Source organism: Cuculus canorus, chromosome 2, assembly GCF_017976375.1.
Source record: "Cuculus canorus isolate bCucCan1 chromosome 2, bCucCan1.pri, whole genome shotgun sequence".
NCBI lineage: Eukaryota > Metazoa > Chordata > Aves > Cuculiformes > Cuculidae > Cuculus > Cuculus canorus.
In genome coordinates, this window is record NC_071402.1 from 15,947,699 (window position 1) to 15,965,439 (window position 17,741).

Below are 17,741 nucleotides of genomic sequence, written 5' to 3' on the forward strand. Positions count from 1 at the left end.
TTCTCACTGAATTTTGTAAGTGGCTTTCTGACTGTTAGTGATTCCAAAAAGAAATAAACTGGAGTGAGGCGTAACAGGATCTGCCCTATGACTTTTGGCAGAAGATAAGCAGTACTGCAAGATGTACTTTTCACAGATGCTGCAGTCTGAACAAAACTTTGTCATAGACCATTCCTAATTTCTCATCTGCTTGTGACCATTTTGTGTACCTGCTGTATTTGCTTATGAAGAAACAGAACAATTAAGAATATTAGTATTTTCTACTGTGACTTAGCAGATAAGCTTAGTAAGGACTGAATACTGCCTAAGCTGCTCTGTAAACCTAAAGCTGTAGTTTGGGAGCTGTATATTCACAGTCAACTGGGTTTCCATTTTCTCCTTGTAGCCCTGCTGATCTTTCAAAATTGATTGTTGGTTTTTGCGACTGTCCTCTTTTGCTATATTCAGTAATAAGTGTTGAGGGCATGCTTGTGTAGCACGTTTGGCTTTTAAAAATATTTTAAGTTTGTTTCTCTATTGATGTTCACCACTGATGCTTCTAACCTTACAGTGGAGATGCAGCAGGGACCAAGAGCAATTCTGATGAGAGAATAATAGCAGAAAACCCTTGCACTAGTAAGGTCACAGGATTCTTCAAACACAAGTGAGACTCCTGTCCTACCAAAAAAGGTCCCCTGGTGGTAAGCATTTTTGGACAAACGAAATTTATGCTCTACTCTCTGTGTCCATTTATATAAAAAGTTTTCCATGTTGGAAACTGGCTGAGATTTTACATCTAGTCCTGTTCAGGTAAGGTGTTTCACGCAGGATAGTTTGGATAATTTCTTATTTAAAAAGTGTTTTTTTCTGGTGCAATATATCATAATTTCCTCCCCAAAATAAGGACTTCAGCACAAATACAAAGATGCACTCTTTACTGACACAGACATGGGACTATTGACTAATGTGCAGGACACAGCATGCAGTCCATTTTGCTTGTGACGTTTAGGAAATATTTCGTCAACATGAGGAAGGAGTGAAAATGTAGTTTGGAAAGCCTGAAAAGCACCCCGTTGAGCTGTAAGTCCAGCAGCCATCCTGCCTAAGCAAGCACAAAGCCAAGATTTCTCAGCTCCTGGGTCAGGTCTGTGCAGAGTGGTGCTGGGACCATTAAATCAAGGTTATTCAATAACATGGTTGTTAAACTCCATTCAGAATGAACTTGCCTTTCATTCTGCATTTATCAGAAAGAGCCATACAAAATTGAATAAACAACAACAAAAATCCTTAATTTTAGGAGCAATTATTCTCAAAAAAAAAAAAAATAAAGCAATCCAGAGGAAACTGTGCAAAATACATTTTTGTTTCCAAGGGAAACAGTAATGAGAAAGAGTTAGGTCATTGTGGAAAAAAACCCACACAGAAACCCTTTTTTAGCAAGGACGTGGAAACAGTGCTTATCTTTTTGGGCAGCTTTGCCTAATAGATAAGGCCCTGGACTCGGAGTGGGTTCAAATCCCAGCTCTGCTGGAGAATTTTTGTCGACTTAGACCTATCAATTTGTGCTCTTGTAATTCCTTTTTGCGAAGAGAATTTAATACAGTTTGCCCTATGAGAAGTATTCAGAGTAAAGATAAGGTGCTTGTGTAGCCTCTGGTAGGGTAAGTGCTAGTATCCACCTGGGCAGGTACTTAGGGTTTCTGGGTTGCATTTGTACGTGATAGGTTGTCCTGCTTGCTTTTATGTCCTGACTGAGATACCACTTCATTTTTCACTCGTCATTAAGGAGACAGCGCGCTGAGAGACCGTGTATGGTGTGAAATGTCTCACCACCAACTACAGAGAAATTAAATGACTGTATTTGTCACTTCAGTATCTTTGAGCCAAGGCCCAGCTGCTAATAATTGATAATTAAAACTTATAGCAGAGTTTTGGATTGTCTAGGCATTATCCCAGCTTTTCAGGTGGTGAATGAAAAGCATTGGATGCTGACTGGCATGCTCAGGATTATAAAACCACACACATAGCCAATTACAACCCCAAACTCTCTCTTTGGTCTTCCTTCTGTCAGAGCACAAGGTTTAAAAACCTGTAAAAAACAACCTATAGGGGCTGAGTCAGCATTGAAATAAAGGTTATCAATGAGCTGAAGAACTGGAAGAGGTACTGAGCCTTTACTTACTTTTTTTTCTTCCAGACCACAGAAAATGAAATCCTGTGTGCTTGGTGTTAGAAAACCTGAGGACTTGTTAACACCAGTGCTAATCCAAACCCAAAGTGATGACTATCAATGCTTGCTTGTTTTTCAGTTTTCAATATAATGCTGCAATCTTTGTTTCCTCTTTCTTAGGTATGCAGTGTTTTCTGTAAGCTGCAGAACAGCTGTTATGTTATGGCACAGCAATGGCATAAATCTGCATGCTGACAGTGTCATGGGTGCAAGTCTTGAAGTCCATGACAATGTTGGGAGATAGAAGGGAGAACATCTGTTAGAAAAAAGCCAGGCACTCACTGGTGGACCTAACTTCTTGCCACTATTGTGATCCATGAGAAGGTAAAAACAAATGATCTAGAGTGTAAGCTTTTGTAAAGCCCATTTCAATTCAGTATCTAATGAATTTTCACAAGGAATAAACTCAAAGAAATGCAACACCTCAAAGTCTTCAGCTAACATGAAAGCGTCTTAAAGACTTAAAGCTTTGGTATCCCAGTGGGGAAATCCAGATTTCATATATCTTAGAGCACCAAGGTAAAAATTAAATGAGTAACCCAGCGCTGCTCCCCTGCCCCTTCAGTCTTCCAGACCTACTTGCAATCTCCTAAAGGAGCAGAGAAGTATTGGCAATCTGTTGGGAAAAGAAACTCTGGTTGCTAGAAAAATAAACTTCCTTTGCAGATAGCTTTGAAGTGGTCCTAGGGTCCACCAGTATTTGTAGTGTCAGAAATAACTGCCACAGGGTTATGTCTGACACAGCAGCCCCACATTCACTTCATCCATATCTGCGTAACAAGGTGGAAACCTTTAAAGGTGCCCACGTTCCTCCTGGAGTTTTAAAAGTGTTGGTAAATCAAGGTTGAGTCTTCTGTTTAAGCATCTTCTAATTTTCAAGCGATGATGCTAGATTGTTGGTAGTTATTTTTTGCTGATGGATTTTTTTTAAAGTGTAATCATAGTTTCATTAGTTTCTAAGTGAGAGAAGTCAATCTTCCTGTTCGGAAGAGAAGAGGAAAATGACATGGGTTCATGTGTCATTGAAAACTGATGGAAATGGATGTAGTTCCATTTAGAAGCCTGTTATTTCCTTTGTTAACCAGCAAAGTCCCAAACAAAAAGCAGCCACAGCTTGTGTGTTTGTATTGGCCACAGCTTTTGGTATCATCAAAATATGGGGGAAACATATTTTCTGTTGACCCTTGTGCAAAAAACTATGGTTAAGTTGCGGGCGACTTCAAAATGCATTTACTCCCTACATAAAAAATGTACAGTGAAAAAAAGCAGCTCAACCGTGTGGAGAAATAAAGCCAGAAGAGAGAGTATGTTTTCAGTAGCAATTTAGTGCATGATTGATCTTACTGATAGCAGTAGTGTAATGTTCATAGCTGAGTAAGCCCACTAGCAGCAACTTGCTTGTAATGTCTGTGTTGAAAAAAATGCAAAGAAAATAAATTAACTTTTAAGTAAAATTTACATTTGTATTAGAAAATCAACATGTTACAGTTTAGCATGCTTAACATTTTATGAGAGCTAATTCCCTTTCCAAAATTGCCTTGTTTATGTGTTTGTTTCTCTGTTTTCTCTGACTCTCTTCTGTCTCTGTTTGTCTTGATATCTCTAGTGTATTGGGTGTTTTAAGATTAACACCTGAAAGGCAAAAAATGATTTCAGATGCAGTTAACTTTTCCCCTCTGTGTTTATTTTCTTATTAAATTCCTTGTAATGCTTCCTCCCTTCCCACCAACCTCTCTGATAAGACAGCTGATGAACTCACTCACCATTTTTACCTGGGGATGTCTCAAAGCAGTTGTCACCTGCTTGGGTTATGTGGATGAGAAACTAGTTAAACGAGTGGTGTGAAAGACTTGTCACGCCTATGAAGACATGGTGCCTCTGCAGTGGGGACAGCTCTGAAGGGAGGTATGGGCTTAAAGGGCTGTAGCCGTGTGACGTTGGCTGGGTACCCGGGGCATGATTTTGCTCTAGTCATGCTTTGTGGTTGAGTTCTGATTTCAGTGTTTGCAAGCACAAGCTCATTCTCCCTGCTGATGTGAAGGGGAGTTTTTAAGGTGAAGTCTTTTACCCTGTGGACATTTGAATATGAAAGCTGTCAAAAGCACCTGGCAGTGGGTGAGAGATTTCCCTTCTCACCCTGACCTCTCTTCTACAATGACTGCACTTTCACATATACTTCTGAACAGCCACAGTAATCTGCTGCTCTGGCAGCCCTGATGGACGCGTTCCCTTTTCCAGCTTTCCCTTGAGTGCTTCCGTTTGTAATGAGAGTGCTCAGAGTAACAGGCATCCTTGAGCATTGTAAAATCAGCATCTTTATGTTGGTTTATCCTTTTTTTGCCATATAAAACAAAGCAGCAGCTATTACCTTCCTTCCCATAACCTGCAAAGAGAAGATTTGAAAACAGTTCTGGTAATAGCATTGAGTCCTTCATTGAGGCAGCAATGATCCAGTGCCGTGGCCAGCAGTGACCCTTTGCATAAAAGGCCTCACTGCAGTTCTGTGCTCCTTGTCTACAGACCTTCGGAGATCAGGCCACTGAGCTAAACTTCAGGTCCTAGCTGTTAGCATCTATGTTGACAAACCTTATCATGGTCTGGCAGGTTGATACCTGCAAAATCTGGCTTTTCGTTTGGGTTATCGGTGGTACTGTTTGGCTGAAGGCATGCTGACAGTTCTCACTTCCTCCCAGGGCTTTTGTGCACCACTGAGATTCAGTACATCTTGCTGTAGCCTTTTAGGATGCTTCTGCTGTCAAATGTTTATAGTTATGCTGGAAGATTGGCTTGTAGCAGAGCTGGTGAACCCCTTGTGTACACCTGTATGTCAGCTGGGCTTCTGTGTTGTTCTAAATATTAGTGTAACCTGGTACTGACAATAGATTTGCCCCCAAACCCAGAAAATAGGATGGAGAAGCTAAGGCATGGCATGCCTTCCCTTCTGCTTGGGGCGCACACATGTTCAGGTGTGGAGTTCGGCTCAGCTCGGAAGCTCCTAAAAAATGGGTCCTGCTGCCATGTAGATCTTAATGGCATCTGCCACAGGTATGACTGGGCAAGCTGCAGCCTTCATGAGCAGCTCAGGTGGACTGAGCTCTTCCCATGCAATGGGACTGGTACCAACCTGGTCTGCAGCTGGGGAATGGCAGGCAATGAGGATAGAAAGTGTTTGTGTCACTGGGTGGAGAACATGCTTGAACCTGATCTGTATTTGTAAGTACCACAAAAATTCAAAGGCTGACAGTATTTTGGAGCACAGAATGGACCCAGCATTATCTAGATAGCCTTAATTTTGAAACAACCTTCTGTATTTTCCCAGTTTGGTTATATCCAGTTGTTTATCTCACTAAACTTTAGTTTTGATCTGTTTTATGCTGGTGCTGGTTTGTTTTCAAATGCCTGCAGTAGTTGTGCTGGGATCTCTAGATTAATAACACTGCTTCAGTATTTGCATAAGGGCCATATATATTTCGGTTCCATTTGGTAGGACGTAGATATGTAGCTTTTGAGCATGTATTAAAATATCATTGTGGGTTATAAATTGTTGTTATAGGCTTAAGATTTGCATATCCTAGACCGATAAGTAAAATGTTCTGAGTAAATTCAGGCTCTCCATCTTACAGCTGTTCTTTTGTGGAAGGGCAGACCTGATTTTGCATGTTGGATTTTGCATGCATGGTGTGTGCAGCTAATCTTGTTTCATAATAACTTAGTTTAGAGCCGTTTTATTGTGAAGTGTTATCTTGTGGCCTGGAAACAGCAGGTTGTTTCAGCTTAGTTAGCCCAGTGGCAGCAATTCTTCAAGACAGCACTCTGAGGTTGAAAGTCCATGGTTTGTACAATGGGCTTCAGGCTGTGTTCAGTTCTTTTTGTGTAATTTCCTCTCCCTTTTACTCATTCATGACTGCCACATCATTTTTGCGCTCTGAAGAAGAAAGTAAGTTATTCCCTTTGGGAGGTATCTTCCAGCACATAAAGAAGTGGCTCTTGGTATTTCTGTTTCCTGCTGCTACACTTCCATCACTAGATCAGCTTCTATTTTGCTTATACAGTGTCTGCTTTCAGATGTGCCAAACAGGGCAGTGGTGAGCTGTACAGAATAACATAGGACATGCTCATATGTGCCTGTTCTGGTGTATAAGGTAGACTTAAAGCTGCTGCATCTGTCTGAGAGACCTGGGCGATTTGTGGTTGTGTGCCACTGGCAAGTTACAAAAGTAGGGGGCCCTGGTATATGCTACTTCGATCAATCATTTCTGCTATATCGTATAAAAGATGTGCTGAGATCTGTACATGGAAGTGTGTAACATCTCTGAGATGTACAAAGTACCTGCTATTGAAGAGTAGTTTGTATTGCTCTGAATTAGTCTTCTGAAATGTGAACACCTCATCCAAGTTCCTGCTGAAAGCAGTAAAAAGGGAGAGCAGCTCATGCCCTCTTCAGGTTGATGTCTACATGTTTTACATCCATGTTGCTGTGACCATGGATAGATGGAATAAGCTGGGTTTGGGGGAAACACATCCCTTTCTCTGAAGTCAGAGAGCCTGTAGAGCTAACTTGTGCCTGGCTTTTGGATTGCTGAAGTGAGGTGTCAGGAGACCCATCCTAAATGTCTCACTCCAGGAGTGGATCCCTAAGGAGGTTCCAGAACTTTATGTAACAACTTTATCCGTCATCATATGATTTTCAAGTATAAGCTGTGGATATTGTGGTTGTAATTGTGTTTTATTTTAAGGCAATTTTAATTACTGTTCCTCCTGCTCAGCCTAGTTGCGCCTACATGTGTTTGCCCTGTTCAGTGGAGCTTTTCTTAGAGAAGCACCTCTAGAATGTGTGGAGCTCCTAAGAAAATGAACAGAAGGAGATTCCTGAAATGTCTGTTGTGAAGGGAAAGAGGAGCATTTTCTGTGAAGAATGTAGCAAAAATTAACAGACCTAAAGTAAATTACCATCTGAAATGTGCTGCTTTTGGGAGGTTTCAAAAGACCGAAGGAGATCATGGAAAACAAATCATTCTGCTAATGTAGGACACAGCCTAGTCCATGAAAGTTACAGGTTTCTGGAAAATTTCTGTAATCAAGTCAAACTCCTTACTAAACCATCTGGCTTTTTTTCCTTTCTTGGCTTGGTTAGTATGTGTAGCCTCTTTCATTTGGCGTGAATAGCATGGGGGCTGAAAGAAAAGTCTTGCTCCAGAGAAGGCAAACAAGACCTTTTCTGAAGCTCAATTTCATTAAGAGATCACGAGAGACAGAGTTTTACCCCACTTGAGGAAACTTTTAGAATCTCAGGGAGCTGATGTGGCAAGTAGTGAAAGAGCAAGAAATGATCATGCTATGTCAGAGGCAGGTGCAAGGAGATAGTTGAGCTTTGCCCAGAGAGGCATTTCTGTGAGTCAAGTTTATGTGTCTGTATCCAAGCAGGCCAAACAGAAGAACTTTTAAAACTATTATCTAATTAAGATAACAAGGCATTTGAGGAAGGATCTTTCCCATTTGCATGGTTTTATTGGATCAGCTAAATTGTATGACTTTGTTAGCCGTTGTCTGCTTTGACTGAAAGCTGCCGCTGATTGAAGAAGATGGAGAAGGTGGCCCAGAGTGAGCTCTGAATTGCAACATTCAAATCCAAGACTTTTGCACCTCTGGAATTACAGAATCGGGACACGTGTCTGATCAAGGTGTTTTGCTTATTTGAAAGTGCATCTTCCTTTTTCCTCCAGTGTTGTTGACTTTGAGATTCACCTTGATTTGAAGTGGCTGAGCTTTCTTCTGTGGCTGTCAAAATTTCAGGGTAAGAATAGTGGAGGGGAAGTTATTGTATCTTGAGTTTGTATGGATCAAAGATGTATGTGTATGTATGTGAGCGTACACGTTCTTCATTTTCTGCTGAGGAGAAGTCAGGTTGCATGGGAGAGGGGAAGAGGTATAGCTCAGGGATGAGAGGCAGAGGGTATCGGTATGCCCAAATATCTATTGACAAGTGCATTTTAAGTCCCTGTCAGAATAGTCTTCTCCTTGAGATAGAGGGCAGCTGTCTACTGCTGACTTGAGAGGTGTTTATGAGCAAATAAATCTTTGTCGTCTTTCCATCTGCTAATGTAGATGTGCTAAATCAGTGGAAAGAAGTAGGAGGAAGGCGCAGGAGCCTAGCTGCCAATGACAGTGTTTTGCCCAGATCCTTTTCTTTTCAGAAAGCTACCATCAGGACTGTTTTTCTTGCCACTTCTGAAACTTGTTAAAGTACCCGGAAAGGGAAGACTTGTATTTCTAGATACTGAGTCAAAGTATGATCCATGTAGAATACTTTTAAAGTAGTAAACCTAGCATGGCCCTAGACATCAATGGAAAGGCAAGTACACTTGCCAAGGAAGCTTTTCCCTTGTTTGTCCTGTGGTTTGTGGTCCGCAAATTAGGTCAGTTGGTTTATTTGAAGTATATAGGGATTTGTTGAAGTGCATACTTACAAAAGAAGGCACGGCCATCTCCCTGCAACAAGATGGCAATTCTGAGTCAAGTATTATTCTTCCTTGATTTCTGCTTGCATTTTCACAATACAACATGACGCATGCCAGTTCCCTTTGTAGGAACGTGTGTTACTTTTGATAAATGCCACAAGTCAGGTGCAGCTGTTTTTGTGGATGGAATACGGATCATGGCTTTCAGTCAGAGAGAGACTGGATATTTAATTTATAAGAGATGATGCCAATTAAAATGCTTATTGTTTTGCTTTTCCTTTAATATTGGAAAGCACAGAGCTGCAAAAGTTCCCCACAGCTGCTTCACTCCAAATATATCTACAGTTTTTCCTTCTTCGCAGCTCCTCACCACTATTTAGAAATCCCTGCATTGCCAGGGTCTGAGTCTACCTGCGTAATTCTGGAACTTCTTTTTTTCCCCAAGGTCTAAACTGGCCATGCCTTCATCAGATCAGATGGGAAAAGAAAACTCATAGTTATTATCTAGGTGTCTTTAAGTTGAGGACCAGGGCCATGGTCTGGCTATGTTCTTTCAGTTCTTTTTTACCACTACATCTAAACCAAAAATTGATGAGGCAAATTTAATTCCTTGTCATTCAACAAGGTTCTGTCCCCCCACTGATGCCTGTTCAGAAAGTAGTCTGCTGTTTTTAAGGGTGTTCATGTTATTTGGTCCTTAGCTGTGTTATTAATTTTCTATGATTTCTTAAGGACCAGTTTTGTCTAATTTGGGACATGTTGCTTAAATCATTAAGGAGCCATTCCCTCCAGGGCTGCACAACAGGGAAACTGCCTTGCCCAGTGGTTAGAGTTTATAGCATTGGTACTTTGCTGTCAGGGCAGGCAAAGGTTTGAAAGTTCCTTTTGTGCATTTACTGCACTTGATATTTTACTGTTTGAATCCCTCTATTATTCTTAAAAACACACAAAGGATTTCTCTTGTGCTAATTAAAAACATGCTGCATGCTTTTAGACCAAGCCAACTGATGCAAGATTTTTAAATTGAATATTTAAAAAAAATATTCTCAGATGTTTGCAGAAAAGAAAATGGGTAGAAAGGAAATTTTTTTTTGTTGCCTTTTTTCCCCATCTCATAACTTTGACTACAGATTTTTTAAGTCTTTTATTTTTGAAGAAAATGATCTGCTTCTGTCTTGTTACGGAAGATTAGTCTGTTGTAATTACTGGACAGAAGTTTGTACAGCGAAGATGTTAACCCAAAAGATAATCCGTTTGGGGATGGTGGAAAGGAATTTTTCTTGATTTACATCTTCTACAACGTAAAGACAGTAGTGAGGGTTGTTTGGTGCTTCTTAACTTGTTTTCATAGTCATTAATCTAACCTTAATTCTTTGTCTTCTCTTGTCACTTTTAAGATGTATTTTAGTTAAAGTATTGACATATTTAAAAAAAACCCACCAAATTTTATAGTTTTGGTGGTAGCTTGCAGGCTAGTAAGTAGGAATGCATAATTAATTTTTTTTTGAGTTGTGGATGATTTTGTTTTCTGATTACTGTGGTGCCAAATCCCAAAGTTGATGGAAGTTTAAAGCCTTTGTTACCCCTTAGTCCTTGATGTATTTAAATTTATACTCAAACTGTGACATATATCCTTGTTTCAAATGAATTTCAGGAGCATATTTTTTTCTAAGTTGTCCATTTGAGTTTCTTCTGGCTTTTTAAGGGTTCAGTCCTGAGTGAAATGACCATGACAAAATCTGTCCTCAGGGGATGGGGGTGGGAAAGAGCCTGGGCTCCTTGTGCAATGAAAGGGAATTCAGTGAGAGGTTCCGATTTCTCTCCAAAGAGTTCCTTACGTTTCCTAGCAAAAGCCAGATACTCTTTCCTAGAAACTGTTAATTGGATTGAATATGCTTGCAAACATTCATGGGGACAGTAACAAAGAACTGGTGGAGCGGATGGACAGTGCCTTGTTCTGAACATCAGGATAAATGACAGTCCCGTGCTTATTATGAACTGATGGTCTGTTTCTCCACGGTTAAGGTTGCGCCTAGTTTTCCATTGTATTTTTTTCATCAGGTTATTTGTTTTGTTGTATGAGAAAACTTGGATTGAAGATGTCTTTTATCAGCCAACTTTATTCTGAAGAAAGCTTTTCTTGTGTATTTTCAGTGCTAATTGAGGTCCACCAGCGGCTATATGATTTAATGGTATTAATAGGAATCTTTGAGCACAAACAAAACGGAACGCTACAAATCACAGCATGTGCAGAGAAATGTAATTCTCTTTCTGTGGAGAGGTAAAGACCAAAATTACTGAGCTGTATTATATCGTATACCCTGCAGGTCATGCAAAGAATTGGGATTTTGGATTTATCCACTTTTGGAGAATGGTATCAATTAAACAGAGTGAAGTACAAATATCAGTGACTTCCTTGTTTCCTTTTTGTGGCCATAACCAGTGCCGCTGTTGTCAGAGAGTTATAGGTGCTTACCATGTTTCTGCATCCTTATGCACAGGTAGGCTGACAGTAATTTGGTTGGGCATATTTCATGACAAGTATTTTAAAAAAATTGAAGATAAGTTGTTTTTCAACTATCCACCTGCCTGTAGTTCTAGTAACCAAGGTAATTTGACCATGATGTTATATGGAGATGCCTTACTTTTATTGGGACAACCTACTTTTTACTTCATTGTCAAGTAAGTGGCAACTGTGCGATATTTGAGTGTAATGAAAACAATCTTTTTCTCCCTTTGCTAGCAAGACAATTTTGAATTTAGAAAAGAAATACAGCAAACATAGTCACAGCCATATGCCAGAAATGATTGCAGTTGAATAGGTCTTATTTCTCATCTTTTCTCTTTTGACCTTGTTAGCTAGAAAATCTAGGATGTCACCTCAGACTAATTGTAGTGCTGGAGTGTATGCATTTTACCTTGCTGAGATATATCTTTTGATGTACAGAGAGATTTAATTATATCTCTTAACAGCATTTCAAGAATGGTAGAGAACAGACGATGTGTGCTATTTTTTAAGCTATCATTGACATCTTCAAAGTCCGCAGGATATTGACAATGCATAATATATAAAATTCCATGATGTGATACTGAGAGATACTATCAAGACTCAGAATAAGAAAAAAAATATTGCAGAAGGAAGAAAGGAGCTGTGGATGGCAGGTTATATCTTCTTGGAATAATGTGTCAAAAAATGCGTATTTTATTCTGTTGTTTCCATCCTCCTATTACCTTGTGTGCAAAACTACCTACTGTATCTTGTGTGTAATCTCTTCCTGAAGGGAAGGCCATGCCTTATGCGAAGATTAGTTGCTGAAGCTGGTAAGGCGCTAACCCATGTCAGTCCACATGCTGTTCCCTGCTCTACCATCAGAATTTATGGAAAAAGAAGGCGTTTAGTTGCTCTAATGGGAAGCATGCAGAGAGTACCCAGTGTGGGGTGGATGCAGCCACATGTCTAAAGAGCAGAGCAGTTCTGGCTGCTGGCTGGGATCAGCTCTGAAGAGCATACAGGAGGTGAGCAGGGCTTCATTATTTTTTTTTTTTAAAAAAAAAAAGAACACACTCTTCAGGTAGATTGTAAGTAGTTTCCTTGGGTTTGTGTTTTAGTAGTAGGAAGTGAAATTTCATGTTAATAATATTATAAATTTATATTTAGAACACTTGAAATGCAGGAGTAGGGAAGAAACAAGTTGAGAAACAACAACAAAATTAACTAGGACATTTCTAAGTATAGATGCAAAACCAGAACCTCACATTTAAAAAAAAAATAAGCACAATTGCACTCACTTAAGTGCTCTTAAGTTTTGATATGTTGTAATGCCACATGTACGGTCCTTGAAACAAAAGGCAATAAACCTTCTGCCTTGTTTCTTTTGTTCCAATAATGATGTAGACCATTTAGGATTGGTTATCTGGTGCTACTTCGTGGATGGAAGTGTCACTGTAAAAAGTACATGTGTGTTTACTGTCATTTCTCATTACTTACATGCAAGTGGCAGCTCTGCCTTGCTTATGCCTCTTTAGTGTGGACAGGAAGGTCCACAACTGCTTCAACTGCAAATATTTCACTTTTAAAACCGCAAAAGCATAACCCATTTTTTTTTCGACGAAATGCTTTGATATCATAATGATCAAAATATGGTGTGATTCCAAATGAGGTATACAAACTTTCTTGTTCTTGGCATAAAAATATTACTCTCTGGAAACACCTTCTGTGTCAAATGATGGAAATGTTCCTGTGATTTATGTAAGTGATTGTCAGGAGGTTTTGTGGCTCATCCAATTTTAGCAGTCAAGTACTCTTTCCTTGTCACTTATGACATACTTGATGAATTTTCATGATTAGCTAATGTGCTTCATAATTGTCAAAACTTTGCTATGGTGTTCTTTAGAAATATTGAGTAGGGGGAATTCAGCTCTACCTCCCAGTTACTCTGTACAGCCACCCATTTTTTTCAGTTTTCTTTTATTTACCCTGTATAGTAGCCTTTTGCAAACCTCTCAGTTTGCTTTGGTTAACTCTTTCTCAGATTCATGCTTTGTTTGCCTGTTTTTTAGCAAACAAATCTGCTATTCTTGACTGGGCACAGTGATACCTTAGTGCAGGAATACTTTAGCTGTATTTAATGGGACAGTTTTAGTAGTAAGACACTGTGCTGCAGAGAATGTGACACTGGTATTTTTCGTCCTGTGGTTTTATCACTTGGATTTTCTAGAGAAGTGCTAATTAAAGTGTTTTTTCGTCTGCACACAGTGCTCTTGGCTTCCATTTTGAGTCGACGTGCACCTCATTGCCTTGCTGTCCCCATCGTTAGTGCAGATACTCCAGAGACCTATGGAGTACGTCCTGCCTGTCACCAGCAATGGAATTGTCTACAGTGCCTTTTATAAATCTTTAAATCTGCAATTCAGTAATTTCTGGCTTCGTGACCAGTGAAGTCCGTAATGGCCAACCTCCATTCTGCACAGTACGGTGCTGGGGAAGGATCCCACCATTATGGGCAGCGAGGTCAGGGAATGACCCCACCATTATGGACAGCGAGGTCAGAGAAGCATCCCACCTTTACAGACAGCAGAGTCAGGGTAGGACCCCACCATTACAGGCAGTGGGGTCAGCATCTCCCTGCTACCCTCTCTGCCCCCATCACTTATCTGTCTGCTGGTGATAATTACAGTGCAGGAATGTGGGAAGGAATGTGGGAAGGAAGGAAAGGAAGGAAGGAGGGAAGGAGAGAAGGAAGGAGGGAGGGAAGGAGAGAAGGGAGGGAGGAAGGGAGGGAGGAAGGAAGGAAGGAAGGAAGGAAGGAAGGAAGGAAGGAAGGAAGGAAGGAAGGAAGGAAGGAAGGAAAGGAAGGAAGGAAGGAAGGAAGGAAGGAAGGAAGGAAGGAAGGAAGGAAGGAAGGAAGGAAGGAAGGAAGGAAGGAAGGAAGGAAGGAAGGAAGGAAGGAAGGAAGGAAGGAAGGAAGGAAAAATGCAAAGCCTTGCGGCCCCTCTTTGGGTCTCTGCTGCTCTGGGGAGAAGCGAAGAGGGCACGGTGGGGTTCACCTGGCTGGCCCAATGCCAGTGCTGGTGGAGGAAGTATGAGCCATGCTGGTGAGTGCAGAGCGCGTTGCTTCATGCGCTGGGGAGAGGAGCCACCAGGTCCTGCCAGTGGTGCAAGGGCTGCTCCTGCCTCTGCTCCAAGCTATAGAAACCTCTGTGACTGCTTCTCAAGTGAAGCCCCTCAGAGTGCAGGATTGCTCCCTAAAAGGCAGAGGGATCCAGTTCGTCTGCAGTGTCCCCGCGGCTGGGTGGGTACCTCGGGCATCCCTCCCTGGCAGGGTGAGTGGCTGCCATTGTGCCTCGCTGCCTGCTTCTGACGGTGGTGCGCCTGGAGCAGGCTGTCACTAAAGAGTTCCTACAGCAGATATTTAGAGATCCCTGTTTGATATATGACTCGCATTTGAGGCAAGAACACATAAACTGCACCCTGTAAAGCTCTGGGGGCGTATTTTATCAGTCGTTTTCCCTCCTACCTTCCATTTCAAACCTTTCTGTGAACTCGAATCCTCCCGTTAATTTGCCTGAAGGAAATGCGAGTCCACTATTCTTGTATCTCATTACTGGCTCCTCATTGCAGCAGGAGCTTTTTATCTTCTGGAGGCAGTGGCTCTGTGCCTGGGGGAGGATGCCATGCAGGCGGTGCAGCATCTGTCAGGAGTGCAGTGGAATCGAGACCAAGCAGTAAACACTGCCGTCAGAACGTGTTTGACCTCAGCCCTTTTATGTGCCAGGGACACTGAAAAGTTAGCAGTGGTAGCAATTGGTGTGGCGCTGCTTGTCGCTAAAATAGCGTTACTGGGTTTTCATCTCCGTTGCATTTACTGGGTAAAGTTTTGGAATTGAAGCCTTTGTCCTTGAAAAGTCCGCACAAAAATAAAATCTCTCTGCGATGAGAAACCAGTGGATGTGCTTTCTGAATTGCTTACATAAATAACTAGAAAACTCATTTTCTTGTCTCTTCAAAGTATCACTGCTCAGTATATCAGATGCCGTGCAGTGTTCCAGGCTTTCCCCCGGGGCCATACAAAGGCCAATGTGTAATTACAACAGCCTGTTTGCAGGAAAGTTGTGATGGTGAGACCAATTAAAACCTTTTGTAAATGAAAGAAAATATTTCTTCTACTAGGTTCTCCACTACTTCTCCTTCTCTGCAAAATTTAGCCTGCTTTTCCTCATCTTCTTCCCCAAAAAATGCTGCATACTGGCGCCTTTTTAAATGGGACCCACCAAAGTCTATGAATCCTGTGGCGAAGTTGCTTGCTTTGTGGAGAAGGGGCACCAAAATGTTTTAAAACTTTGAAAGTGAATACTCAGAATGAAATTTGAATATTAATAGGTAACGTTCCTCAGCACTGCTGTTACTAGATGGCTGCTGATCAAAGACTCTGAAATTTTTACTCTGGATTTAAGTGGGGATGAGTTTATGCCGGAGCTGACACCTTCTGAAAATCCAACCCAGTTGTAGGTATGACATTATAGGGGACATACTGTAAAAGTGAAGAGAGATGGGGAGTATTTTAAAGAATGCAAAGCAAATACTAGTGAACGAATAGTAAAGGTTTCCTATAGATCCATAAACTGAACCCTGCTTTTTATATACCTTACTGTAGGTGCCATTTTAAATTCTGGGTTTTTTTAGCAAAGGAAGGAGCAAAGTCCCCTCCCTGTAGGTGATTTCAACATCAGAAGTGGTTTGAGAGGAATAAAAAGCCCTAATGTTAAAGAGAATTTCTCATTTTTCTATCTAAAGGCTTGGCTGCATTAACAAAGTGGTCTGACAGCTCTGTAGCACTTGGTAGACCCTCGCTGACATGTATAACCCATGCACTGCATTAAAGCCTTTCTGGTTTTCCCTGCCCATGAGCCCCCGAGGCCAGGAGGAGAGCAGAGGCTTCCTGACACAGGCGTCTGTCACCTTGGCATTTAGGCAGGTCATTCACTCCAGCATAACTTCAGAGTGAGCTTTCTGTTTGCCTCTGCATTCCTGGATAATTCCTAAAAAGCCCACTACCCCAAGCAATTGATCACAGATCTGCTATCAAGCGAATTCCTGGATGACACCCGGTGTCGGGTTCCCATCTACGTATCCCCTTTCTGCCTGGCACAAAGGTGTCCGGGGCTGTGCATATGCGGGCACGCCAAGCTCCGCTTGGTCTGCAACCATTCCCTCTGGGCTGATGGGAGCAGGTGACCTGCGGCTGTCATGTGGCTCATTTCTAACATGTAGCTGACAGTAATATTGACAAGCAGTGGCTGTGTCAAGCTGGAGTAGCCGAGATGGGTAATATTTACAGCTGCATCAACCCCCATACTCTGAAGTAGCCTGCCAGCTCTGCTCTCCGTGCTGCATTTCACCCTGCTTCAGATGCATTTCTAGCAGCGTATTTCTGTTGCGTTAGCGCATGTGTGTACACTTCTGCGTGTGCACGTTTAATCCCCAAAGTGGTGATTTTCAGTGGAGTCCTAAGCTGCAGTTTCCTTTGTAAGGAGCTGTCTGACTGGAGAGTAAATTTGAGCCTTCTTTTCCGGTGGGTCACATGCAGGGCAACCAGCCAGCATGGATTTTCCCTTTCCTGCTATGCAAGTGACCTAAATCTTTTTACCTGACTGGGTTTTCCTTCTCAGCAGTGACACATCTGTGATCCTTCCCTGCTCCAGTGTAGGTTTCTATCTTGAACAGGTATTACCAAATTTGTCTGTGTAGTAGCTTTTGCATTTTTAGGCCAGACCTGTTCCATGGCCTGGACCTTATGGCTCCTCAAGGACTGAGCTGAGATCAGCAGTTCTATGTTTATTTATTGTCCTCCCTCCAGTGAAGCACTGTGGATGGCATTTAATCTACAGCTGTTACTCCACTTGACTGTCCCTGTTCTCCCCCCATTCCTTACTGAATTTAATCTTGTATTACATGAATTGTGGTGTATATTGAAATATCTAAATGCTTCATGTTGGCAAACGTTGCATTATGGGCTGTGACCATATGGGAAATTGGAAGTCTCCTTGGATGTTTGTAATGGTGAAATTGTCCCTGGAGTATGGTTTTGCTTGTCATGACCACCACAGCAACTGATAAAACCCTTGTGTAATATTCCATGAAGGTGATAACATTGTGAAGGTCAGGGCTCTTACAGAATATTCTTTTCCTCAATTACATGATACAAAGTGAGATTAAAGCTAAGTGAAATTTCTGGCCAGTGCAAGAAAAAAGTGAATCACAAAAAAAAGTCAATGACCAGCTCTTAAGAGCAAGGTTTGTTGCTGGAAAATCTGGATAATGAATGCCACTTAGTGCTTATGAAAGACATAAACTAAATGTTTTGTAATGTAGATGAAATTAATTTTGTTTTCCTAATGCTTACAAAGTCAGCTTCCTAAATGAAATGAATTGACATTGCATAGGAGAATCTTTCAGTTTTCCCAAAAGTTTGTAGGTGAGATCGTTATATTCTTTGGCAGGAGGCAGCTTAAAGGGGTGAAGTAACTTCTGAAAATACTTGTGAATAGTATCAGGGGTTTATTGATAATTATAA

At 41.3% G+C, this 17,741-nt stretch overlaps 1 protein-coding gene across 1 annotated transcript in view; it reads left to right on the forward strand.

Moving 5' to 3' along the window:
- The window catches only part of EXT1 (exostosin glycosyltransferase 1), a 179,705-nt gene that overhangs the window by 37,742 nt on the left and 124,222 nt on the right, over nucleotides 1–17,741 (forward strand). The gene's annotated exons all lie outside the window — the stretch shown is intronic.